The sequence below is a fragment of the Elephas maximus genome, chromosome 14, assembly GCF_024166365.1.
Source record: "Elephas maximus indicus isolate mEleMax1 chromosome 14, mEleMax1 primary haplotype, whole genome shotgun sequence".
Classification (NCBI taxonomy): domain Eukaryota; kingdom Metazoa; phylum Chordata; class Mammalia; order Proboscidea; family Elephantidae; genus Elephas; species Elephas maximus.
The window spans coordinates 96,460,892-96,486,952 of record NC_064832.1 but is presented as its reverse complement, the minus strand read 5'-3'; the positions used below and the strand labels follow the sequence as shown (position 1 = coordinate 96,486,952).

At 45.8% G+C, this 26,061-nt stretch overlaps 1 long non-coding RNA gene across 2 annotated transcripts; it reads left to right on the top strand.

Moving 5' to 3' along the window:
* Nucleotides 1–131: 131 nt before the first annotated feature.
* Nucleotides 132–24,719, top strand: LOC126058070 (uncharacterized). 2 transcript variants are annotated; one of them, XR_007513077.1, is made up of 4 exons: nucleotides 132–226; nucleotides 1,504–1,569; nucleotides 4,541–4,761; nucleotides 24,636–24,719. It is a non-coding gene; the product is annotated as an uncharacterized LOC126058070 (long non-coding RNA). The 2 variants fall into 2 exon arrangements; XR_007513076.1 differs by lacking the exon at nucleotides 24,636–24,719 and adding an exon at nucleotides 18,362–18,590.
* The last annotated feature ends 1,342 nt before the right edge of the window (nucleotides 24,720–26,061 follow it).

The following is a 26,061-nucleotide window of genomic DNA, read 5'->3' as shown; positions in this document are numbered from 1 at the left end:
CCGTCCTGTAGCATTGCCACGAGTCGGAAATGGACTCGATGGCAATGGTTTTTGTTTTTTAATGTTTGGTTACCATTGTCCTTCCTGTGAACCGGTCACATGGGCCCTCGCACACTGGCCTGCACCCTCCGCTCTGAACAGCCACTTTCCTGGAGGCAGCTGACCCAGGTGCTGTGGGCAAGCACGTCTCCTCTGCTTTCTCCGAGTGCCAGGTTCCTCGACCCCGGTGAGTGTGCAGGTCTCACATGTGTATCCCTCCTTCTCCCCTAATCCCTTCTCCTTGAGGGCATGCCTTTTTTTTACAAAATAAAAAATGCATTTCTAGCGTGTATTAATCCCCAGGGTCAGTGATCCAAACTGTGTGTGTTTATGAAGCTGCTGACCTGAGACACCCTTTTGGAAGGGAGACAAAAGTTCTGAGTGTACCTTTATTAAACCAGAAAGTAGCACAGAGCCTGAGTAAGAAATAAATAAAAATAAGTGTTTTCAGTTCAGCAGCCTTTCTAACAGGGTCAGGGGCTGTGCACACGTTGGCCAGTGAAAAGACCTCCATTTGGGGCATCCTCTCTGAAGCTACAAAATCCCTCGTGGTGCAAACTTCTAACATACTCAACTACTAACCAAAAGGTTGGAGGTTTGAGTCCCACAGAAGTGCGTCAGAAGAAAGGCCTGGGGATCTACTTTGAAAAATCAGCCACTGAAAACCTTCTGGAGTGCAGCTCTACCCTGACACACGAGGAGTCACAAAGAGCTGGAGTCAATTACAAGGCAACTGGGGTTTTTTTCCCCTGTTGGAAGCAACAAGAAAGATTTTGGAATATAAAACATATTCGATCTTAAACAAAAACTGGAGTTTGCAGGATTGCAATACTTTATCCTTTTTTTTTTTTTTTAATTTACAAGTAGCCGAATCTGGAAATAATCAGTTGTGTAGCGTGTGTTTCCAGCTGGAGGCTGTGGCACCTCCCTTACCCTGGGGCTTTCCCTGTTCTAAACAGCAGCTCTGATCCTCACCCACTTCCTGCTTCAAACCCTAGTCAAGTTGCTTCGGATGTTTAACCCGTTCGCCCTGTGAGGTACATACAAGGCTGAGTGAGAGTCTTGGGTTACGGATGAGGGAGCTGCAACTCCACAAGATTAAGTGGCTTGTCCATGGTCCCTGTCTTTTCTGAAGGGTGGCCCTGAGTGGACACTCGGGGAATGACGAGACTATGGGTCATTCTGCACCCTTTTTGTGTAAGATGTGTCTTAGGGACCCGTCAGGAATGGGGTTGTAGGAGGTCTCTAGGCAATAAGCAGTCCTGGGGTAGTGCAAATGGTTAAGCACTTGGCTGCTAACCAAAACTTTAGTGGTTTGAGTCTACCCAATGGTGTCTCAGAAGAAAGGCCTGGTGATCTATTTACGAAAAACCAGCATTAAAAAACCTATGGAATGCGGTTCCATTCCGACACACAGGCTTGATATGAATCGAAGGAACTCAACTGCAACTTTTTCTTCCATAGTCAATAAACAGTGCTGCAAGGAGCTCTGGTGCTGCAGTGGTTAAGCGCTCGGCTGCTAACTGAAAGGTCAGTGGTTCAAATCTACCAGCAGCTCTGCAGGAGAAAGACCTGGCAATCTGCTCCTGTAAGGGCTACAGCCTAGGAAAACCTATGGGGCGGTTTTATTCTGTCACACGGGGTTGCTGTGAGTCATAACTGACTCGATGGCACCCAACAACAACGATATATTTCTAGAATAAGTTTTTCAAACTTAGAGATAAATTCCAGCCTTCCATAAAGCATCCCTGGGGAACGTCTTACCAGGGGTTTGTTCAGATTCGAACCTCTGCTGAGAACTTGCATTTCTCACAAGCTCCCTGATGAGAATTTGCATTTCCACCCCAGACATACTGAATCGGAGTCCACATTTTAACAAGATCCTCAGGTGATCCTTTTGTATAACTTCCTGGGAACTTGTGAGAAATGCAAGTTCTCAGCAGGGGTTCAAACAGGAACTAACAGGTGAGAAGTTTTGCTTCTTACCCCTTCATGGTTGCCGCCTCATCCAACCCACTATCACCTGGCATCTTCACCTGTAGCAGATTTTAACCTATCTGCCTGCCTCCAGTCTTGATTTCTAAGGGTCTCTTTGCCACGTAAGCAGACCAAGTAAAACAAAAAAATCAAACCCACTGCCCTTGAATCAATTCCAACTCATAGTGACCCCATAGGACAGACTAGAACTGACCCACAGGGTTTCCAAGGAGATGCTGGTGGATTCGAACTGCCAACCTTTTGGTTAGCAGCCAAACACTTAACCACCGTGCCACCAGGGCTCCCAAGTAGCCTTCTAAAACCACTTCCAACTCCTTCTCCATACTTCCAATAGTTTCTCATCACACTCAGAATAAAGCCATTTGTTCAACCAGTATTTCTTTGGAACCTACACTGTTTCAAGCGCTGAATGAAATTTGAAGTGTTATCCACATATTTTGAAAGGAAGCACTTGTTTTGGGGTGGCTGGGAAAATGAGAACCAGTCTTGGATCCTGATGAACACAGAGAAAATTTGGCTGACCTTCACAAAAAGCACTCTTAATAGTAAAGGCTGTCACGCTGCAAAGAGCTTCCCGGAGGAGGTGGCAATGGTCCCAGTCTGAGTCATAGGAAGTCTTGCTGGACAGGACGGTCAGTAACACACTCTGGGGAACAATCTTAAAATATAAAGGCCAGTAGGAGGGATTACTTCATTGTTTCCATCTTTCTTTTCTACAAAGGTCCTTGTGGGGCCTTGTCAGCATGGGTGGCCAAAAATGTAATCGGAGAAGCATGCAGCAGAAGGGGAATCAAAATGTCCCGGTTGCTGGTTTTACTCCTATTACTGACTTTTACTGGCAGGCTTTATCCCCTGAACTAAGGAGCCTTGACTGCTAACTGAAAGGTTGGTGGTTCGAATCCACCCAGTGGCTCCATGGGAGAAAGACCTGGCAATCTGCGCCCGTAAAGATCACAGCCTAGAAAGCCCTCTGCGGGCAATTCTTCTCTGTCTCGTGGGGTCAGCTACAGTTGAAATCAACTGGACAGCACCCAACAAAAACTGTATACCCTGGACTTTTTTCTCCATAGCATTTTCAGTTAATACTCTCCATTTTTCAATATTTTCTTTTTTATTGTCTTAGCTCTTAAATTGAGAGAGTGTTAACTAAGATACAGAAGCATCAGACTGTCTGGGATCACACTTTGGTTTGCTATAGAAAGTATTAAAAACAAAAAGACTTGTTGCCATCCAGTCGATTGTGACTCATAGCAAACGTATAGGACAGAGAGACCTGCCCCACAGGGCTTCCAAGGAGCGGATTCAAACTGCTGACCTTTTGGGTAGCAGCCGAGCTCTTAACCACTGCACCACCGGTATAGGAGGTGCAAATAAATTGCCCAGTTCCTCCCTCTTTTAATGGTGTTTTAGTGTCACTTCAAGGAGCCCTGGTGGCCCAACCACTATGTACTTGGCTGCTAACCAAAAGGTTGGTGGTTTGAACCCACCCACTGGTTCTGAGAGACAAAATCCTGGCAATCTGCTCCCATAAAGATTGTTGTTGTTGTTTGGTGCCATTGAGTTGGTTCTGACCCATAGTGACCCTATGTACAACAGAGTGAAACAGTGCTTGGTCCTGTGCCATCCTGACAATTGTTGCTACGCTTGAGCCCATTGTTGCAGCCACCGTGTCAGTACATCTTGTTAAGGGTCTTCCTCTACTTTACCAAGCATGATGTCCTTCTCCGGGGACTAGTTCCTCTTGGTAACATGTCCAAAACACCTGAAAAATCTTGCCATCTATCTTCTAAGGAGCCCTCTGGCTGTACTTCTTGCAAGACAGATCTTTTCATTCTTCTGGCAGCCCATAGTATATTCAATATTCTTCACCAGCACCATAACTCAAATGCACCAATTCTTCTTCAGACTTCCTTATTCATTGTCCAGCTTTCACATACATATGAGGTGATTAAAAATACCATGGGTTGGGTTAGGTGCACCTGAGTCCTCAAAGAGGCATCTTTGCTTTTTAATACTTTAAAGAGGTCTTTTGCAACAGATTCGCCCAGTGCAACGCGCTGTTTGATTTCTTGACTGCTGCTTCCATGGGTGTTGATTGTGGATCCAAGTAAAATTAAACCCTTGATGACTTCAATCTTTTCTCCATTTACCATGATGTTGCTCACGGGTCCAGTTGTGAGGATTTTTGTTTTCTTTATGTTGAGGTGTAATCCATACTGAAGGCTATGGTCTTTGGTCTTCATCAGCAAGTGCTTCAAGTCTTCTTCACTTTCAGCAAGCCAGGTAAAATTACTACTCTGTCACATGGGGTCGCTTTGAGTCAGAAATTGATTTGAAGGCACTCAACAACAGTATCACCTCACATTGTTACCAGGAGATTAGCAACAAAGTAATCTCCATATATTTTCTTTCAAAATGCTTACATTGTGTGTTTAAAGACCTGATTTTTCACTTCCTGGCAACTTTTTTTAGATTGCTGTCTAATCTATTCCTGCATTTCCAGGTGTCTTACTATGGGGGCCCAGGCCCTAGGGCGACTAAGGAGCCCAAAGAAGAGTAGAAGAAAGAATTCAAAAGTTGTTTCCTTCCAGCCAAATTGGCTTATCGTCCGATATCCAGAACGTCTGATTAAAAATAAAACTTTAATCATGTTACATTTGGGGATGAACTCAGAAGCTTTATTTTTCGGTTCGTGAGCCTGGGAACAGCTACCCCAAGAGTCAGGTAAGAGTTCCCAAGCCCCCAAACAGGCAGAAAGGGTTTTATAAGAGCGTCTGCAGGAACAAGGAAGTTGTACTGGGCAAATTTCAGATTGGCTGGTGGGCAATTTCTTTCCGTATCTGGGATTAAAGGAAAACTTTGAACCAGGTTAAACTGATCAGGAAGTCTTCACTGGCTAGCTTTGGTTTCGTTTTCCGGGAGAGTCAGTTGGTTGACTCGGATTTTGGCTTCTGGGAAAGTTAGGCATTTATAAGAAAAAGAAACTTAGGGTTTGATTTGCTGATGTGGGGCTCAGCACAAGAGACTTCATTTTGGGACCAGAGAGGTTGAGGGGCCCTGGTGGTGCAATGGTTAAGTGCTTGGCTGCTAATTAAAAGGCTGGCAGTTCAAACTCACCAGCCGCTTTGTTACCGGAATAAGGTTCTTGCCTCTCACCGGTCAAGAATGAGCAGGTAAGGCATGCAGAATTTTCCACAGGACCAAGACCTTATTGAAGAGGCTTGCGAGCAGAGATGAGGAGGACCTAAGCAATGCTTACCCGCGTCTCACGGAACAAAAGACGAGCCTGGGTTTTTAAAAAGTTCTTGGCAGGAAAAGATTCATGTTTATTCATAGGCACAGGTGGGGATATGTTAACTACGGTGCACGCGCAGCAGCTTTCTAAGGTGTCTCCTGTCCCGGAGGCCTCTAGGATTCACAGCAGAACTTATTATGGGGTGTTGCACCTGCGCAGTTTCTTGCTCCCCAGGTTCGATTCCCCGGCTGGGGCTGTAGCCCCTCACTGCCCCTGGTGGAAGGTCACACAGTGGTCACAGGTGGATGTTCTGCGCATGTCCCCAGGGCTGGTTTTCTCCAGACGCTTCTGAAGGACAACTTTAAAAAAGTTTGCGGGCTGTTTTCTGGTACCCTGCCCCATTGTTCTGGGGAATGGCTTTGTTTCTGCACCCTGGCCCATTTCTTGTTACTTTGTTTGCAGATATGGGGCCCCTCTGTTCCCTGTCTTAGCTTCACAGGGGACAGATGCGGTAACCTGAACTCATAAAAGTAACAGCCTTGGAAACCCTACAGGGCAGTTCTATTCTGTCATGTGGGGTGGCTCTGAGTTGGAATCAACTCAAGGGCAATGGGTTTTTGTCAAGTTTAGTCAGGTTAACCCACCTGACTAAGCAAGAACAGCCTTTACCTCAGGGAGTATGCTATAGCCTGGTCCCACCAAAGCTGAAAGCCCTAAATTGGGCCTGTTTCACGTGGTTCTGATGTGGCACCTCCAAAAATGGACATGTCATGTGGTTTTCATATTTAGTGGTCACTTCTGCCTAGCATGCCCAAGGGCTTGGCCTGAGGCTCCCTGGGTAGCTCCCAGTGAAGAACATTGGAGACAAGGAATCGTTCCTCGGTAACCTTTCACCTTCGAAGCCGTTGCACAGTCAGTCAACCTTTCCAAGAAATCCGAGCCTTCTTAAAGATTCGGAGCCTCTTAGGCAAAAATTTCCGGTCCTTTCCGTCCTTCCACTGCCCCTGAGCACAGCAATTCATCAGTTAGTGGGCCTGAGGGAGGCCACAGGAAAGGGGCCCTTAGCCTGCAAAGTGAACAAGGAGACACTTCCCAGCACACAGATCATTCTGGTTGTTTTGTTGCAGGAACTCAACCACCTGCAGCAGAGCACCTTTGCTGTTGGTGTAGTTTTGTGATTACGTGGTTGTTAGACTAGACTGGGCTGGAAGAGGCTGGAAGAGCTGTGGTAATTCCCTAAAATTTCATCTAGGGGTAAGAAAGATGTACTCAACACTGGGGATTAAAAGAAAATGGTGATAAAGAATAAAACTGGTCTTAAACTGCTTGCCTTCAAGTCGATTCCAACTCCTAGTGACTATAGGGCAGAACTGCATCACAGGGTCTCCAAGGATGCAGTCTTCATGGAAGCAGACCACATCTTTCTCTCAAGAAGTGGCTGGTGGGTTTGAACCACTGACCTTTCAGTTAACAGCCAAGCGCTTAACAACTGTACCACTAGCTCCTAAAATTGGTCTTATACCCTCTTAAATTTAGATTTTTTCAATAAAATATTTGCATATGAGTTGTTAATTAACATTGCTTTTGTGATCACCTCCCACCTGTCTCTTTACCTGTTTAAATAATAACAGTTCCTTTAACTGCGTGTCTTAGTCATCTTGAGCATCTCGTGAGAATCATCTCCTATGACTTCAGTCATGGGAGAAAAACCTGGTTCCCTAAAGATGACAGGCTAGGAAACCCTAGCAGCAGTTCTACTCTGTCACAAAGGGTCAGTACCAGTTGGAATCAGGTGGATGACACCCAACTACATAAAACAACACCCAGAAAAAGTCAGTCAAACTATTCCATGTCTCTTGGCTCCAGGTTTTAAATCTGTACCCTAAGGGAGGGTGAACAAAAGAACCCCTGCAGTCCACAGTTCAACAGCTGTACAATGGGCCACTTGAAGTTATCTTCAAGTCCTCCTTGCCTTGGTTAATTAGCAGAGCATCAGCAGGTCCCTTTCCTAGTGAGATCTGAATCCGATAAATCCACTCACAGCTCCCCTCCCTTTCCAGGGCACCTGCATCCATGGTGAGACCACTCAGGGAATCACCTCCACACCCTGTTTCCCACTGGTGGTCTGCTCTGGATCCCCCATCTGACCCCATCTCCCTCCCATCCCCAATGCCAGAGGGTTCTTTTAGAGAGAGAAACACTCTCACCCTGCTGGCTATTCTGGAAGAATCAACCTTTGCTAAAAGAACACTGACATCAAAGTGAAGCTCAATTTATCCTCCCTGGCAATGTTCTATAGCCAAAACCTGACATGCAAATAGAATATTTTATAGCATATCACTACATTTAGATCAAAGGGATTTTTACTAGAATATGTAACTTAGAAGAGTGCATTTTAATTGCCCATAAATGAAATATTAAACTTCTTAGAAGTATTAGGTATACAAAATGCAAGTGATTGGATGAATTATGCTAGTACAATGAATAATTTAAATGGCAGACTCACATAAGGAGTAACTAGAAGTGAGACAAGTGTATTCCCCCAAACGTGCCCGAAGCCTGTTTTGTCAATTTGGAGTCATATCTCGTATAGGTACATTGTCACCTTTTATACTTAAAGATATCGTTGTGAATGTCGGGGATATCATTGGGTCAGAATATCAATGATATCATAGGAATACCACTGCCGATGTCGATGGATCTTGGCTGAAAGCAGAAAATACCAGTAAGAAGACGTTTACCTGTGTTTTATTGACTGTGCAAATACATTTGACTGTGCGGATCCTAAAAAATTATGGATGACATTGTGAAGAACGGGAATTTTGGAACTCTTCATTGTGCTCCTGAGGAGCCTGTACATAGACCAAGAGGCAGTAGTTCAAACAGAGCAAAGGAACTCTGCATGGTTTAAAAATCCAGAAGGGTGTGCGTCAGGGTTGTATCCTTTCACCATACTTACTCCATCTGTATGCTGAGTAAATAATCTGAGAAGCTGGACTCTGGAGAAGAAAGAGGTATCAGGATTGGAGGGAGACTCATTAACAACCTTCAATATGCAGATGACACAACCTTGCCTGCTGAGAGTGAAGAGGACTTGAAACACTCCCTGATGAAGACCATGGTGTGGATTACACCTCAACATAAAGGAAACAGAAGCCCTCACAACTGGAACAATAAGCAACATCATGATAAATGAAGAAAATGGACTATGATTATACATCGAGATAAATAAACCCAAACCAAACCAGTTGCCCTCACGAGTCAGCTCTGACCCATGGCGACCCCATGTGTGTCGGGGAGAACTATGCTCCGTAGGGTTTTCAGTGGGTGATTTTTCAGGAGACTGCAAGGCCTTTCTTCCAAGGTGCCTCTGGGTGGACTCAAACCACCAGCATTTTGGTCAGCAGCAAGTGTGGCCACAAGCTCATACTGCCCAGGGACAGGTCGGCATGTACACTGACTGGGCAGAATCCGTGCTGGGGTGTCAGGGAGGCCAGGCCACATGCAAACCAAAGGCACTGAGGCTACAGAAGACGTGGGGCTTGGAGGACCTGGAAGGATTGGTCAGCGTATTTATGCAAGTGATCATCCAGGCTGGGCAACGTGCTCTACTTGTTAAACTGGAACTTTTTCCCAGAGGATCAAAAAAAAAAGAAAAATCTCTTCCTGGACAATATTCAATACATGGAAGGTCAGCTCAACTGGACTGGACTGGACCAAAAGCAAAGAAGTTTCCGGGATAAACTGAATACTTCAAAGGTCAGCGGAGCAAGGGCAGGGGTTTGGGGACTATGGCTTAAGGGGACTTCTAAGTCAATTGGCAAAAGAATTCTATTATGAAAACATTCTGCATCCCACTTTGAAATGTGGCATCTGGGGTCTTAAATGCTAACAAGCGGCCATCTAAGATGCATCAATTGGTCTCAACCCACTTGGATCAAAGGAGAATGAAGAACACCAAGGTCACAAGATAACTAAGAGCCCAAGAGACAGAAAGGGCCACATGAACTAGAGACTTACATCATCCTGAGACCAGAAGAACTAGTTGGTGCCCGGCCACAACCGATGACTGCCCTGACAGGGAGCACAATGGAGAACCCCTGAGGGAGCAGGAGATCAGTGGGATGCAGACCCCAGATTCTCATAAAAAGACCAGACTTAATGGTCTGAATGAGACTAGAAGAATCCCGGCAGTCATGGTCCCCAAACCTTCTGTTGGCCCAGGACAGGAACCATTCCCGAAGACAACTCATCAGACATGGAAGGGACTGGACAGTGGGTAGGAGAGAGATGCTGATGAAGAGTGAGCTAATGATAGCAGGTGGACACTTGAGACTGTGTTGGCATCTCCTGTCTGGAGGGGGGATGGGAGGATAGAGAGAGTTGAAAGCTGGCAAAATTGTCACGAAAGGAGAGACTGGAAGGGTTGACTCATTAGGGGGAGAGCAAGTGAGAGAACGGAGTAAGGAATATATAAACTTACATGTGACAGTCTGACTTGATTTGTAAATGTTCACTTGAAGCTCAATAAAAGTTAATACAAAAAAAAAAAAAAAAAAAAGCTCTTCCTATCCAGTCGATTCAACTCATGGATACTCTAAAGGGCAGAGTAGAACTGCTCCACAGGGTTTCCAAGGAGCACCTGGTGGATTTGAACTGCTCAACCAGGGTTTCCCCCAAGGGATTAGTTGTATAGTTTCCCAGGGTCTCCAGCGTCCTCACCCTTGACTGTACAATGCAAATTTCCACGTAAATGCCCTTGAAGTCAAATTGGACAGAATCAGCCGAGCTACACTGCAATAGCTCCAAATGAATTCTCGGCTTTGCTAGCAAGAGTAGGTGCTCAGGGTTCTAAATTCCAGCGTTTGATGCATTTTACCAAGAGCTCAATTCTTTGTTTCCAGAGCCTGCCGCTAGCACTGAACGGTACAGCCTGCATCGTGGTTTAACACGTCCACTTGGAGCGTAGCTGAATAACATTTGACTTCCATCACCTTGAAAGCGTACTTACAGCTCAGCCCCCTGCAACCCTGTGGCCTTCTGCAGATCAACGCTGATGCATAACAAGACAGCCTCAGCCCAGCGGGGCGCCTTTCCTCGGGGCTCGTGCTGGGAAAGAGCTAGCTTTCTTTTGCTGCAGAGGCAGGACCTTCCCACAGGGCAGTGGCAGGAAGGAAGGTCAGAGTTGGCTTTTGAGTACGGGCTGTGGGTTGAGGAGAGAGGATTGAAACCAGTCCTATTCAATCCTGTGAGGGTTCCCCTGGGGGCTGACCCCAGGGCTGCGGCCTCTATTTCCCTTTCTCAGCCCAGCAACTGGGCGCCATTTCGGGGGCAAGCCTTCTGGAAACTTTTGAGCTCACCAGTGGGTGTGATCCCACACGCTTTTCCTGCCATTCTTCTGAAAACGCCAGCCTATTCTTCTTCGCCAGAATTTTCAGTCTCTGCTGCCTGGAAGCTTGCCACCCAGCGGTGGGCTGTTCAAAAGTGGAATTGAGGTTATGGGAATTTTCGTAAATGATTTTTTTCCCACAACATACGTGGCGAGTAATGATATTATGTCAATGGACCCTCCCAACGTCCCTGCTGAAGTTTCCACCACACCGTGTTCTGTAGCATTTATGCCTACCTAAGAATAAGAATAGGGATGGAGCCCTGGTGGTGCAGTGGTGAAGCGCTCGGCTGCTAAGGTCAGCTGCTTAAATCCCCCAGCCACTCTGTGGGAGAAGGATGTGGCAGTCTGTTTCCATCAAGATCACAGCCTTGGAAACCCTATAGGGCAGTTCTATTGTGTCCTACAGGGTCCCTATGAGTTAGAATTAACTTAAAGGCAAAGGGTTTTGTTTTGGTTTTTTTAAGAGCAGGCTGAGGGCAGTGGTGGGTCGCTGGTGGTAGAATTCTTGCCTTCTGTGAGGGAGACCGGGTTCAATTCCTGGCCAAAGTACCTCATGCACGGCCACTGCCCACCCATCAGTTGCTGTGATGCTGAACAGGTTTCAGCAGAGCCCCTAGATTAAGACAGACTAGGAAGAAAGGCCTGGCAGTCCACTTCCAAAAAGTCAGCCTGTGAAACCCTGCCGACCAAGCCCTGCTTCTTTCCATTGTGCACTAAGGAAGAGGGTAACGAGGCACGGATTAGGGGACTGCTGCTAAAGGGGAGTCCCTGGTAGCGTAAACGGCTCTGCACTGGGCGACTGACTGAAAGGCTGGCGGTTTGAACCCACTCGAAGGCTCCTCAGAAGAAAGTCCTGGCCATCTGCTTCTGAAAAGTCAGCCACCGGAAACGCTGTGGAGAGCAAGTCTGCGCCGACGCACGCGGGTCGCCGTGAGTTAGGGACAACTGGAGGAGCACGCGGGTCGTCGTGAGTTAGGGACAACTGGAGGAGCACACGGGGTCGCCGTGAGTTAGGGACAACTGGAGGAGCACGCGGGCCGCCGTGAGTTAGGGACAACTGGAGGAGCACGCGGGTCGCCGTGAGTTAGGGACAACTGGAGGACAGCTGGCTCGCGTTCCGGGATGGCCAGGGTGCTTTCACCTGGGTATTCTCATTTAATCCTCGGGTCAACTCTCCGAGATGGGAATTATTATCAATATATTTTTATGGAAAAACCAAGTCTCAGAGGAGTTAAATACTTTACCAAGGTTATAACGTTAGTGTATGAAATTGAAATGAAAAGGGCACTCGGGTTCTGACTTTAGCTCTGTGCTTTTATCTACGTGTTTATCACTTAAATAGCGCTGTAGCAGGAGAACCAAACACACCTAATCGTGCATGTGCTCACTAAAAGCGTAAAGTTTGAGATTTGGGGGAAGAAAATACAGCAGTTAATACAAAATGGTCACTTTTTAGCAACGAGTTACAATTCTTGCTCCAAACTTCTTTGCTCTGTGATTGTAGACAATGTATAAGCCAAGTTACAACAGGGCTATGTCATCAAGTCTCTGTGGATATTCAGCTTCGGTGATTTTTAAACAAAGCAAATTGCCATCTAATTAGCAAGCACTAACAGTTTCTAAAATTAGTCCACCATTCCAGAAAGTTATTATCTACAAATAGCCATTTCTTGTCCTCTGAGTGGGAAGCCATGTGCCTGACAGTAGGAGCCCTGGTGGCAAAACAGTTTAGCACTTGACTGCTAACCAAGAAAGGTTCTCAGTTCAAACCCACCCAAAGGTGCCTCAGAAGACAGGCCTGGTGATCTGTTCCCTTAAAGATCACACCCTACAAAACCCCATGGGGCAGTTCTACTCTGTCACATTGAGTCACTATGAGTTGGAATCGACTTGATGACACCCAACAACAATAGTAGACATTAAGTATATAATTTCTCCAGAATCTAAACTATACCAAAAAATAAAACTGAAGCTACATCTGGATTAAGAATAAGGCAGCTAATGGCCATGATAATAATAATAATAACGATACAGAATTCAAGAAACAAGTAAATACAAGACTACTCTATTTTGCTTTGGAACACATTGTAGGATTTTTAAAAGGTTTTTGTTCTTGTCAGTTGCTTTGAGTTGGTTCCAACTCATGGGAACCCTACGTACAACAGAATGAAACACCGCTGGTGCTGCACCTCACAGTCGTTGCTGTTTGGAGCCCATCATTGCAGCCACTGTGTCAATCCATCTCGTTGAGGCTCTTCCTCTTTTGTGCGCTGACCCTCTGCTTTACCAAGCGTCATGTCCTTCTCCAAGGACTGGTCCCTCCTGATAACATGTCCAAAGTACACGAGACGGAGTCTTGCCATCCTTGCTTCTAAAGACCTTTCTGGCTGTACTTCTTCCAAGACAGATTTGTTCGTTCTTCTGGCCGCCAGTATATGCAGTATTCTTTGCCACACCATAATTCAAAGGCACCAATTCTTCTTCCGTCTTACTTACTCACTGTCTAGCTTTTGTGTGCATCTGAGGTGATCGAAAACACCATGGGTTGGGACAGGTGCACTTTAGTACTCACAGTGACATCTCTGCTTTTTAACATTTTAAAGATTTTTTTGCAACAGATTTGCCCAATGCAATACATAGTTTGATTTCTTGACTGCTGCTTCCATGGACGTTGATTGTGAATGCAAGTAAAACGAAATCCTTGATAATGTCAATCTTTTCTCCACTTATCTTGATGTTGCTCACTGGTCCAGTTGTGAGGATTTTTGTTTTCTTTATGCTGAGGTGTAATCCATACTGAAGGCTGTGGTCTTTGATCTTCATCAGTAAGTGCTTCAAGTCCTCTTCACTTTCAGCAAGCAAGGTTGTATCATCTGCATAACGCAGGTTGTTAGTGAGTCTTCCTCCAATCCTGATGCCCTGTTCTTCTTCATATGGCCCAGCTTCTTGTATTATTTGTTCAGCATACAGATTGAATAGGTATGGTGAAAGGATACAACCCTGACACACACCTTTCCTGATTTTAAGCCACACAGTATCCTCTTGTTCTGTTCAAATGACTGCCTCTTGGTCTACGTATAGGTCCTGCGTGAGTATAATTAAGTGTTCCGGAATTCCCATCCTTTGCAATGTTGTCCCTAATTTGTTATGATGCACAAAGTTGAATGTCTTTGCACAGTCAATAATACACAGGTCAACATCTTTCTGGTATTCTCTGCTTTCAGCCAAGATCCATCTGACACCAGCAATGATATCCCTCGTTCCACACCTTCTTCTGAATCTGGCTTGAATTTCTGGCAGTTCCCTGTAGATGCACTCCTGCAACTGACCATTTTTTAATTATCTTCAGCAAAATTTTACTTGTATGTGATATTGATGTTATTGTTTTATAATTTTCATATTCTGTTGGATCACCTTTCTTTGGAATGGGCACAAATATGGAACGCTTCCAGTAGGTTGACCAGATAGCTGTCTTGCAAATTTCTTGGCATAGACAAGTGAACACCCCCGGTGCTGCATCCATTTGCTGAAACATCTCAGCTGGTACTCCATCAGTTCCTGGAACCTTGTTTTTTGCCAATGCCTTCAGTGCAGCCTTCCTTCAATACTGTTGGTTCCTGCTCATGTGTTATCTCCTGAAATGGCGGAAGGTCGACCAACTCTTTTTGGTACAATGACTCTGTGTGTTCCTTCCATCTTCTTTTGAGGCTTCCTGTGTCATTCAGTATTATGCCCACAGAAACCTATTCATTATTGCAACTCAAACCTTCAATTTTTTTCTTCAGTTCTTTCAGCTTGAGAAATACCAAGCATGTTCTTTCCTTTTGGTTTTCTAACTGCAGGTCTTCACACATTTTATTATAATGCTTTACCTTGTCTTCTCCAGCTGCCCTTTGAAATCTTCTCTTCAGCCCTTTTGCTTCATCATTTCCTCCATTCGCTTTAGCTACTCTACATTGAAGAGCAAGTTTCAGAGTCTCTTTTGAGGTCCACTTTGGTCTTTTCTTTCTTTCCTATCTTTTTAATAACTACTTGCTTTTTTCATGTAAAATGTCTTTGACGTCATCCCACAACTCATCTGGTCTTCAGTCATTAGTGTGCAGAGTGTCAAATCTATTCTTGAGATGGTCTCTAAGTTCAGGTGGGTTATGCTCAAGGTCATATGCTCCAGTGGGCTTGTTCTAGTTTCCTCCAGCTTCAGCCTGAGCTTGCGTATGAGCGATTGATGGTCTGTTCCACAGTCGGCCCCGGGCTTGTTCTGACTGATATTGAGCCTCTCCATCGTCTCTTTCCACTGATGTAGTCAGTTTGATTCCTGTGTGTTCCATCTGGCGAGGTCCACGTGTACAGTCACCATTTATGTTATTGAAAAAAGGCATTTCCAATGGATAAGTTGTTGATCTTGCAAAATTCTATTATTCAATCTCCGGCACTGTTTCTGTCACCAAGGCCGTATTTTCCAACTACCAATCCATTGTCTTTGTTTCCAACTTTCACGTTCCAATCACCAGTAATTATCAACGTGTCTTGATTGCATGTTTGATCAATTTCAGCCTGCAGAAGTTGGTAAAAATCTTCAATTTCTTCATCTTTGGCCTTAAGGTTGGTGGGTAAATTTGAATAATAGTCATATCAACTGGTCTTCCTTGTAGATGTATGGATATTCCTTTTTAAAAAGAGAGCTTCTTCTCTAATTATGTTTGATTTAATTAATGTAAAATGTTTCTGAACTACAGAACACACCAGCTGGGTGCTGGAGATCAGCCTGGCTTTGCAGGTCTGAGAGGAGATAGCAAGCTCACTTGTGGATGCTGAGGGCTGACTGCTTCAGATTTTGTCGGGGGTGGGGGTGACTTCATTCGCTACTAAGCTCTTCTGGTCACTTCTAGTTTACAATTTTCTCCTACAAAATTATATATATATATACACACACACATATAAAATCTAAAAGATTGGAAATGGAAGGGCACAAATAACTACATATTAGTAAAAGCCTAGGCAATCACAAGGAGTCCCTAGGTGGTACAAACGGTTAGGGTGTTAACCGAAAGGTTGGCGGTTCGAGTGCACCCAGAGGTGCCTTAGAAGAAGGGCCAGGCGATCTACTTTCAATGAATCCGCCACTGAAAACCCTATATAACACAATTCTCTCTGACACACACGGGGTCACTATGGGTTGGAATCGACTCCATGGCAACTAGGAAAAAAAAAAAAAGACAAGCACAATGCTTTAAAAGATACGGGGAAAAATTCATCTCATTTTAATTTCGAAATGTTGTTGGTTGCTTTTGAGTCCATTCCAGCTCACGGCAACCCTGTGTGTGCAGTGTGGAACTGCTGCATAGGGTTTTCAAGTCGGGGAGCATTTTGAAAGAGAAGGTTTTTAAGTCGAAGGATGAAGAAAGCTCTGCACAAGTGCGAAGCCACCGTTCTGTTCCAGGCAGGTGTCCTTTGAAAGGGGGCCATTCTGCTCGCTGGACTGGGGAGGGAGGGGGTGGAACTTTGCACAGTGGAGAGAACTTGGGGCCTATGGAATGGTTAGGAAGAGAAGTCACGTGCTTGTGATGAGAAGAATAGGGAATAACCTTTGCGATTTTTGAGGGTACCTTTTGGAAACACTGATGGTGTAAGGGTTAAGTGTTATGGCTGCTAACCAAAAGGTCGGCAGTTCAAATCCACCAAGTGCTCCTTGGAAACTGTGTGGGGCGGTTTTACTCTGTCCTGTAGGGTCTCTATGAGTCAGAATCTACTCAACGGCAACAAGTTTTTTTTTTTTTTTGCTCATATGAGAGTCCTTGACTGATGCAAATGGTTGGCTGCTAACCAAAAGCTTGGAGTTCTAGTCCACCCAGAGGTGCTGTGGAGGAAAGTCCTGGCCATCTGGTTCCCAAAACTCAGCCATCAAAAACCCTAGGAGCGCAGTTGCACTCTGACACACGGGGGTGCCGTGAGTCAGAGCGGACTTGTCGGCAATGGGTTAACTGTTTGCTTGCAGGAAAGAAGAGATTTTTCAACATCGTTGTCAACCGATATATGCTGACTGCCCGTCAAGTTCATGGGAAGATATTAGCACTTGAACATTTCAAGTGTCTTTAGAATTGTAGTGCGACCTTATAGCCATAAATCTGTTATTTTTATAAATGTTTGCCATTTAAATGGCGTATACAGTGTCAGGGATAAATGTCCATCTTATTTGTAGAGTCTCCATTCAGAGTTATCATCTCAGCATGCTAGACGTATTCTCTATGAACCGGCTGTCGTTGTTGGGTGCCGTTGAGTCGGTTCTGACTCATAGTGACCGATGTGACAGAGTAGAACTGCCTCGTGGGGTTTCCCACGTCATCGTTACAGAAGCAGATCACCAGGTCTTTTCTCCCTCGGAGCCACTGGGTGGGTTCCAGCCACCGACCTTTGAGTTAGCAGCGGTGTTTAACGGTCGCGCCAGCAGGGCTTGTTAAGGGCTGGCTGGACGATGGCAAACGTAAACCTAGAAAATAAAACTCTCATTTTACAACTAAGAGTAGCATCACCGGGGATTCTACAGGAGTTATAGGTGAGGATTTGTGCATAACCAGTCCTAGCAATTCGCTCCCCTGAATGCACAAGGTTTGCTACTTTCTAATATCTTTTTTTTGTTGTTTTTTACTTTTTTTTAAATTGTACTTTAGATGAAGGTTTACAGAGCAAATTAGTTTCTCATTAAACAATGAATACACATATTGTTTTGTGACATTGCTTGCCAACTGCATGATATGTCAACACTCTCCCCTTCTCGACTGTGGGTTCCCTATTACCAGCCTTCCTGTTCCCTCCTGCCCTCTCATCCTTGCCCCTGGGCTGGTGTACCCCTTTAGTCTCATTTCGCTTTATGGGCCCGTCTAATCTTTGACTGAAGGGTGAACCTCAAGAATGACTTCAGTACTTTCTAATATCTTCTGCCATAAAATAATTTGTAGGTTGTAAGTACCAAGGTAGTTGTCCAGGGGATTTCAGAGACAATGAATTGCTTATTTGTTACACTGATCTTGACATTTCATATTGCAATTGAAAACAATCTTCCTCAATTAGCTATGTTCTTTCTGGTGAGAAAGATCACACAAGAGTGGTATATTTGGTTGGACAATATTTCCAAAGTGTTTGAGGAGTCTATTAAGTATGGTCCTGCAGTCTCATGTTGATATCCACATATTAAATTCTCAGCTTGCCCCAGAGTACAGATTCAAATGTATGTAAAAATCTTCTTGGGAAACAAAGATTTTATCGAGGTTCATAGAGAAGAACTATTATAAGACTTTTTTGTAAAAAAAAGTCCTTTCCTCCCTTTTAAAGGCAAATTCATCTTTCAAAAGCTATCTCTCCAGATGTGGGAGAACTTTTATAGAAAGTATTAAATCAGTAATAATGTTAAATGTTCATTTACCTGCAAGTATTTCAGAGTCTCAGTGCCGAAACTCTCAACCTAAGTGCTCAGCTAATAGCGGAAAGGTTAGTGGTTCGAACCCACACAGAGGTGCCTCAGAAGACAGGCCTGGCAACCTGCTTCCAGAGGTCACAGCCTTGAGAACCTTACGGGGCAGTTCTACTCGGAACGGATTCTACGGCAACTAACGACGATAAGGTTCTGGAATGAAAACGACTCTGACTTTTCCTTCTGAGATATTTACTAGAGCTTCGTGCTTGCCCTTCTCGGCCTCCAGGTGCCTTTGCGTTGACTCTGACCCGCGGCGACCCCGTGTGTGCAGAACAGAACTCTGCTCCAGAGCGTTGCCAGCGGCTGATTTTTCGGAAATGGACCACAGGCCTTTCTCCTGAGACATCTGTGGGCGGACTGGAACCACCAATCGTGTGGTCAGAAGCTGAGCACCTAACTGTGTGCACTACCCAGGGATTCCTCGTGCTTCCCGAGGCCTTTTTTAACATGTCGTTTGTGCTCCCCCGTCTGCCACCTCTTAGATTTTATATAAAAATCCACTGCTGTCAAGCCGATTCCAACTCACAACAACCCTATGGGACGGAGTAGAAATGCCCCATAGGGTTTCCAAGGAGTGGCTGATGGATTCGAACTGCTGACCTTTTGGTTAGCAGCCGAGCTCTTAACCACTGTGCCTGGTTAGCGTTCAGCTGCTAACGGAAAGGTTGGTGGTTAAACGCACCCAGCAGCTCCACAGGAGGAAGACCTGGCAATCTGCTTCCATAAAGATCACAGCCTAGAAACCCCAGGGAGCAGTTCTGCTCTGTCACGTGGAATTGCTGTGAGCTGGAATCCACTCAACGCCACCTAACAACAACAGTAACATGAATTTGTAGGAGGAAATGGTGGGCTGATAGTGAACAGAAGGCCCTTCAATGGGATAGAAGCAGGCAGTCTGTTTTCAGCACTGAAAATGGAGGCCTAGCTGCTAAGCCTACACTGGGGCTGGGCCCCCAAGCTTTGTTCTTGGAGGTGGTACGATCTCTCAGACACACAACACAAGGTGGTGCTGTTGTATTTACGCTGAACTAGCTGAAAATCAGCCACCTAGGCTATCTGCAGGTTTGAGCTGAAAGTGCTGAGGGTGCTGCCAAGGCAAACCAAACCAAAACAAAACAAACCCGTGGCTGTCCGGGCAATTCCAGCTCCTAGCGACCCTGCAGGACAGAGTAGAACTGCCCCACAGGGTTTCTGAGTTGCTGCTGGTGGGTTCAAACTGCTGAGCTTTTGGTCAGCAGCTGAGCGCTTAACCACTGCACCACCGGGGTCTAGTTTAGCAAAGTGAAATCCAGTAACGATGCAATTTGGCTCATTCACACCCCAGAAGTCTCATCTGAAACAATCAGATAATTGAAGCGACATTTGTTTACTCCACTCACAGTGGAGGTAATTAATTCTGCCCTCCATTTCCCCTGGCTAAGGCGGGGTGACCTCCGAGTTATTCTTTAAGTAAATCGATTAGGGGTCTGGCTTGCATGCACAGCTCCTGCAGATAGGTAATTATACCAGCAAGCGGAAACTGCCGTCCTCTTTGCCAGCCATGGCCTTGACGCTGTTTTCAAATATTTGCTTCTTGTTATTTGTAGTTGAAAAGCCATTTTCAAGCCTAATTAATTTGTCCCTCTGCATTTTAATGATCAATGTTTCTGGCCCCATGGATTGAATATATAAAACTGATGCATGGGGCCAGCATGAGTGTTTATTTCAATATTGGTACAAGTCAGTGTCAGAGCTCAGCTCCCCGAACGCGTTTTCAGCTTCACCCCGTTAGACCTCTCAAGCCACGCCTCAGCACTTGGCCCGGCTACCGCTGTTTATCAGGTGTGAATTTCCGTATCCTCTGCTGCCCAGTCCCGCGGCGCCAGATTATCTCTAGGTGTCTGTCCTGTGACTGCTGTACAATTACATCTGCATTTCCCTGACTTTCCATGAACTTGTCCCCTTCTTTCAAGATCACTCACAAACACAGTTGTTCTCTATCTGAAGGACACGACCACTGTGGCCCTGTCCTAACCGCCCTCAAGTGCCACTGAGTAACAACATTGCCCAGAACAGGACAATAGTCCGTTGTGATCCACAGGGCTGTCACTGGCTGATTTTTGGAAGTGGATCACCAGACCTTTTTTCCTAGTCTATCTTATCTGGAATATGAGTCGGAATGGCACTGGGTTTTTTATCTTATCTGGAAGTAGATTGCCAGACCTTTCTTCCTAGTCTGTTGTAGTCTTGAAGTCAATCACCAGGCCTTTCTTCCTAGTCTGTCTTAGTCTGGAAACAGGTAGCCAGGCCTTTCTTCCTAGTCTATTGCTATCCGGAAGTAGCTAGCCAGGCCTTTCTTCCTACTCTATCTTAGTTTGGTAGCTCCACTGAAACCTATCCACCATGGATGACTCTGCTGATATTTGAAATCCTGGTGGCCTAGCTTCCAGCATCACAGCATTGTTCACTCTTTGTCCCCAAAGCCCTCCTCAGTGTTGTCATTGAACTGGGAAACCACCCGTGAACTGCAGCTCAGCCTGCTCTTATTATCCAGGTGTGTCCCCAGTCAAGCTGCTGAACTCGTCTGAAGTTGAGATCACTCGCCTGTAAACCGGAAACAGCGTCTTCCTCAATGTGTTGTTTATGTGGATTTAACGATTCCGTGAAGTGGAATACTCTCTGTGAAGACAGCCTGTACGGTGCCTCTCGCTGTCCAGGTGTGAGGATTTGCGGTTAGATACTGGCTGGTTACAACAGTGGTCTCCAGGCCTGGATGCTGGTGTAAACCAAAAAAACCCGTTGCCATCGAGTCAAAGCGACCCTAGAGAACAGAGTAGAACTGCCCCAAAAGAGTGCCTGGTGGATTTGAACTGCTGACCTTTTGGTTAGCAGCTGTAGCACTTAACCACTGTGCCACCAGGGTTTCCATTTATAATTGTGTTTAAGCTAAAAATGAAAGGATATCACACACTGTTGTTGTTAGTTGTCACAGAGGTGGCTCCAACTCACCGCAACCCCACGCACAATGGAAAGAAACGTAGCCCAGTCCTGCCCCACCTTCACAGTCGTTGGTTTGCTCGAGCCCGTTGTTGGGGCCACTGTGTATCTTGAGTGCCTTCCAACCTAGGGGCTCAGCTGCCAGCACCACTTGGGATAATGTTCTGTTGTGGTCCGTAGGGTTTTCGCTGGCTGATTTTTGGAAGTAGAGCACCAGCCTTTCTTCCTAGCCTGTCTTTGTCTGGAAACTCCCTTGAAACCTGTCCACCATGGGTGACCCTGCTGGGATTTGAAATACTGGTGGCATAGCTTCCAGCATCACAGCGACACACAAGCCACCCCATTACAACACTCTGACAGATGGGTGGTGGGAGCTTGAGGTAGTTCCCCCAAAATACCCCCTGAAGTCTTCTTAAAACCAAACGATATTAAAACCCGTTGCCTTCGAGTCGATTCTGACACCTAGTGATCCTATAGGACAGTGCAGAACCTCCCCATAGGGCTTCCATGGAGCCGCTGGTGGATCTGAACTGCTGGCTTTTTGGTTAGCAGCTGAGCTCTTAACCGCTGTGCCACCAGGGCTCCAAAACCAAACAACAGCTTACCCTTATTAGTAAAGAATGTCTGCCATGAGCCTTGCGCTCCTTTAAAGAACTATCTAAATGGGGTCAAATTGACAAAAGCAACTTGAAAGATTGGACAGGAAGCTTAGGGGGCGGTGAGTGCATGTCAAGGGGGGAAAAACAACTCAGGAAAGGGGGGCGAGAATGGCTGCACGACTCGAATGCAATCAACGTCACTGAATTGTACGTGTAGAAACTGTTGAACTGGTGTCTGTTTTGCTGTGTATATTTTCAACAATTACAAAACAGAAGAGTTTTGTAAGAAATCATTCATTCATTCAGCAAACATTTGTTTTCCTACGTGTTCAACACAACTTACTTCATGCTGTGACCCTTATACATATAGTCCTTGACCTAATGGAGGCACAGTTCAGTAAAAAATAGAAATAATGTTGTTGGGGACCATTGAGTCAATTTCAACTCATAGTGACCCCGTGTGACAGGGTAGAACTGCCCCATAGGGTTTTCTAGGCTGTAACCTTTACAGGAGCAGATCACCACGTCTTTCTCCAGAGGAGCGGCTGGGTAGGTTTGAACCACCAACCTTTTGATTTGCAGCTGAGTGCTTAACCGCTGCACCACCACAAGTCCTGGGAAAATCAATAGGCAGCTGCAAAGCACTGTGGTACATGCAGCGCTAGAGGAAGGAGAGGATGCTATCGCACCGCACCGTAGGAGCAGTGGTTTAGTCAGGAGACCTTTGGAGGCAGGTAACAGAAATCCATTAAGGCCAGGGGAAACAGGAGAGCTTTATGTATATGGGTACCGTAATTCTCAGGTTAGGAAGAACAGCCGCCAGGAAGAAAGGAGCTGATTCTTGTTCTCTCTGATCCTGCGTGTTTGCTTCTTTCTGGGCAGCTGTTTCATTTTCTGACACCTGGCTTTTGTGGTTTGTTGTGTCAGGGTTTGAGGTTGCCAGCAAATGACACAGACCACACACACACTCTATCAGTACACGGGAAATGCTTTACTCAGGTAGAGCCATAGCGAGACCAGCTTCTCTAGTGGGCACCGGTCTCCCACAGCCAGCAGGCTCGTCCCTCACATGGCCAGGACAGGGCAGGTGTCTACGATCACCCCACCGGTGCCCCAAACCAGAGACCCTGTTACCCTCCCACAGGGAACAGATACAGAAGTGGGGTCGGCCAGGTGCCATGTGGTGCCTGCAAATGTATAAGGGACAGAGACAGCTCCTGTGTGCCCAGAACAGGAGAGCGGCTTCCCGGATGAGGAGAAGGAACCGGGAGAGAGAAGGCGACCCAATTTCCAGCCTCCGTATCAGAGATGTTCTGGGCCCACGGCCTTTGCTTAGGCAGCCTGGATGGGAGGCGTAGGGCAGACCGCTCCCCTGGAATTACTGTTAGTGTTATTTCTCCGTGTGCCTGGCAGACCACTCCCCTGGAATTTGTGTTATTTCTCTGTGCGCATGGCAGACCACTCCCATGGCATTATTGTTAGTGTTATTTCTCTGTGCACATGGCAGACCATTCCCATGGAATTATCGTTAGTATTATTTCTCTGTGCAGGTGGAGGGATACGGATGCCCCACGTTGGCACTTCACCTGAGTTTACCTCTCTTCCCATTTCAAATACTACTTGAATTAGATTCTTTATTGCAGATCCCAAACCAAATTCCCAGGAGAGAATTCCATTGGCCTTATTTGGCTCACACGTCCACCCCTGTTTCAACCAGTGCTAGCTATAGGACCTGAGATGCATGACAATGACGTCTCCCTAGGGCTACCTTGCTATTCAAGGAGAAGGGTGATTCTCAAGAGGACCCTTCAAAACAGGTCGACTTGCAGGGATGCCTTACGCTAATTAGGGCCTTCTGGGAAAACTTCCTAGAGTAAATGCCAGCTAACTGAGACCTGGTAGCAATAAAATTATGAGAAGCCTGGAGGGGCCCAGCACCTCTGGAGCCCTGAAGATAAGACACAAGACATTCAGCCAGCTAGAACTTAGGGATGTGGGATCCGAGAGGGGAACAATCTCTGAGTGGTGGAAACTAGAGAGGGAAGAAGATGCCAAGTTACCAAGGATCTTGAAAGCCATGCGAAGGGGCTGAGTTTATGTGAGCTAATCTTCTTTGGGGTTCCCGGGGTGGTACAAACAGTTAAGCACTCGGCAACTAATGAAAAGATTGGAGATGCTAACCCACCCAGGGCTCCTTGGAAGAAAGGCCTGGAGATCTACTTTTGAGAGGTCGGTCACAGCCTGAAAACACTACGGAGCGCAGTTCTACTCTGGAGTTGCCATGAGTAGGAAACAACTCGACAGAAACCGGTAGTCCTCCTTCATGTAAACCTCAGCATTAAAAAGTTATACCCTCCCCCAAAACACATTTGTGGTCACAGAGGCCCCAATCACATCCTTCCTGAGACCGAGTTAGAACATTCTGTTTTGGGTTGTTGCTATAAGGCTCCCGGCCGTCTTCCTCCTGTAACTGTCCTCCCCCAGGATGTCTTCAGATATTGTGGGGGCAGGAATCATGCAACCATGGCTTTGCAGGGATGTGGGAGTGATTAATTCATATTTCTAGTGATGTCTTTGACCTCCTGCGTATACAGAAGGAAAAAAAAAGTATCCATCCCTTCGATTGATCCCCTATTTTTATTTTCATAAAAGGACATAAATAGAGCAAAAGACACACCAAGGTGCTGGGGTAACTTACCTGTTTTCAGTTGTTTCCTTCGGGGTTCATTGTCAAGCATGCCTGGGAAGGCCATAATGTGACAATTTGGGAAATTCCATTTCAAAGCAATTTTCCCTAAAATAACAAGGGAACACAAGCCCGAAGATAAGGGACGCTGACAGGAGCCATGCCAACTTAGTTACTTGAACTTGGTTTGCATAATGTATTTAACAAAGGACTTTCCTGTATTTTGAAATATTTTCCAGCAACCCCCACTCCCACCCCATGTGTTCAACTCTACAAGTTTTTCCAGGCTGCTTCTTCATGTCCATCAATCCTGACTCCAGTATTGAAAACCTGTAAGTACTTTCTCCCACTGTTTCTGCTGTCTTTCCTCTGCTTAGATTGTCCTTTTAGTTTTTCTAGTTGCATCTCCTCCTTTGCCCCATCCAATAAGCCTAGTCTGGATCCAGCTTACTGAATTCCTGTCTTACTAGCTTCTGACCATTTTCATTCTGTACTGTGGGAAGGTACTTTGTTGGAGCAAGATCAATGGGAATTGAACATTTTTTTTTTTTCTAAGAAATCGCTTGTAATAAAGCAAACAGGTTGTGTGACTTTTTTTAATACTCCCTTTTTCATCCCTTTTCTCTATGTCTATGTTTCTGCCGGTTTGTATGTATGCAATGTGCCATACAAGTTCTTAGTGAAGACCGTGTGGAGCAGAGCACAGACCAGACTCTGTTCTAATAGTGTAGTCAACAGGTATTTGTCACTCACAGGATAAACAGGACAGAGGTGAGGAAAACATCCTCATCAGCCAAGGTTCCCTGAGGTGTCTCCTGTCCCAGGGTGCGATGTAACACCGCATCCATGCACACCCCACTTTGAGTCATGGGAGAAGAACACTGGAAACCCCCTCTTCCAGGGTTAATGTACTAGCAAGTAGACGTGGCTACTTGCCAAATAATGTGTACAGAGAGGACGTGAGGGAAATGGGTAATAAAAGGAAAAATCAACCAAAACCAAACCCCTCGCCATCAAGTCGATTCCTACTCATAGCGACCCTATAGGACAGAGTAGAACTACCCCGTTGGGTTTCCAAGGAGCAACTGGTGGATTCAAACTGCTAACCTTTTTGATTAGCAGCCATAGCTCTTAACCACTATGTCACCAGGGATTCCAATAAGAGGTAAAAAGGGGCAATAAAAGTGGAAATCCCCCTGCAGGCAATGGACTTTACTCATTACCCTGTTCAGGGTCGGTGACCATCCCCCAGTGGCTATTCTAGACTTACTGGCGCCAGAGGACAGCCCTTCCCCTTTGCCCCACTAAGATAGCTTAACAGAGTTCTAGGTTTTTCAGAGGGCAGTCATTCTCGCCTAAGGTGTATATGCCCATTAGTAGCTATGGAGATGGTGAGAGAGATTACAGCACACCTATGCACCCAGAAATGTATGCCTGTGTGTCTGTCTGTGTGCTACTGCTGTTGTTGTTAGGTGCTGTCAAGTCATCTCCCACCCATAGTGACCCAATGTACAACAGAATGAAATACTGCCTTGTCCTGCACCATCATTGTTATGCTTGAGCCCATTGTTGCAGCCACTGTGTCAGTCCCTCTCTTTGAGGGTCTTCCTCTTTTTTGCCGACCCTCTACTTTATCAAGCATGATGTCCTTCTCCAGGGACTGGT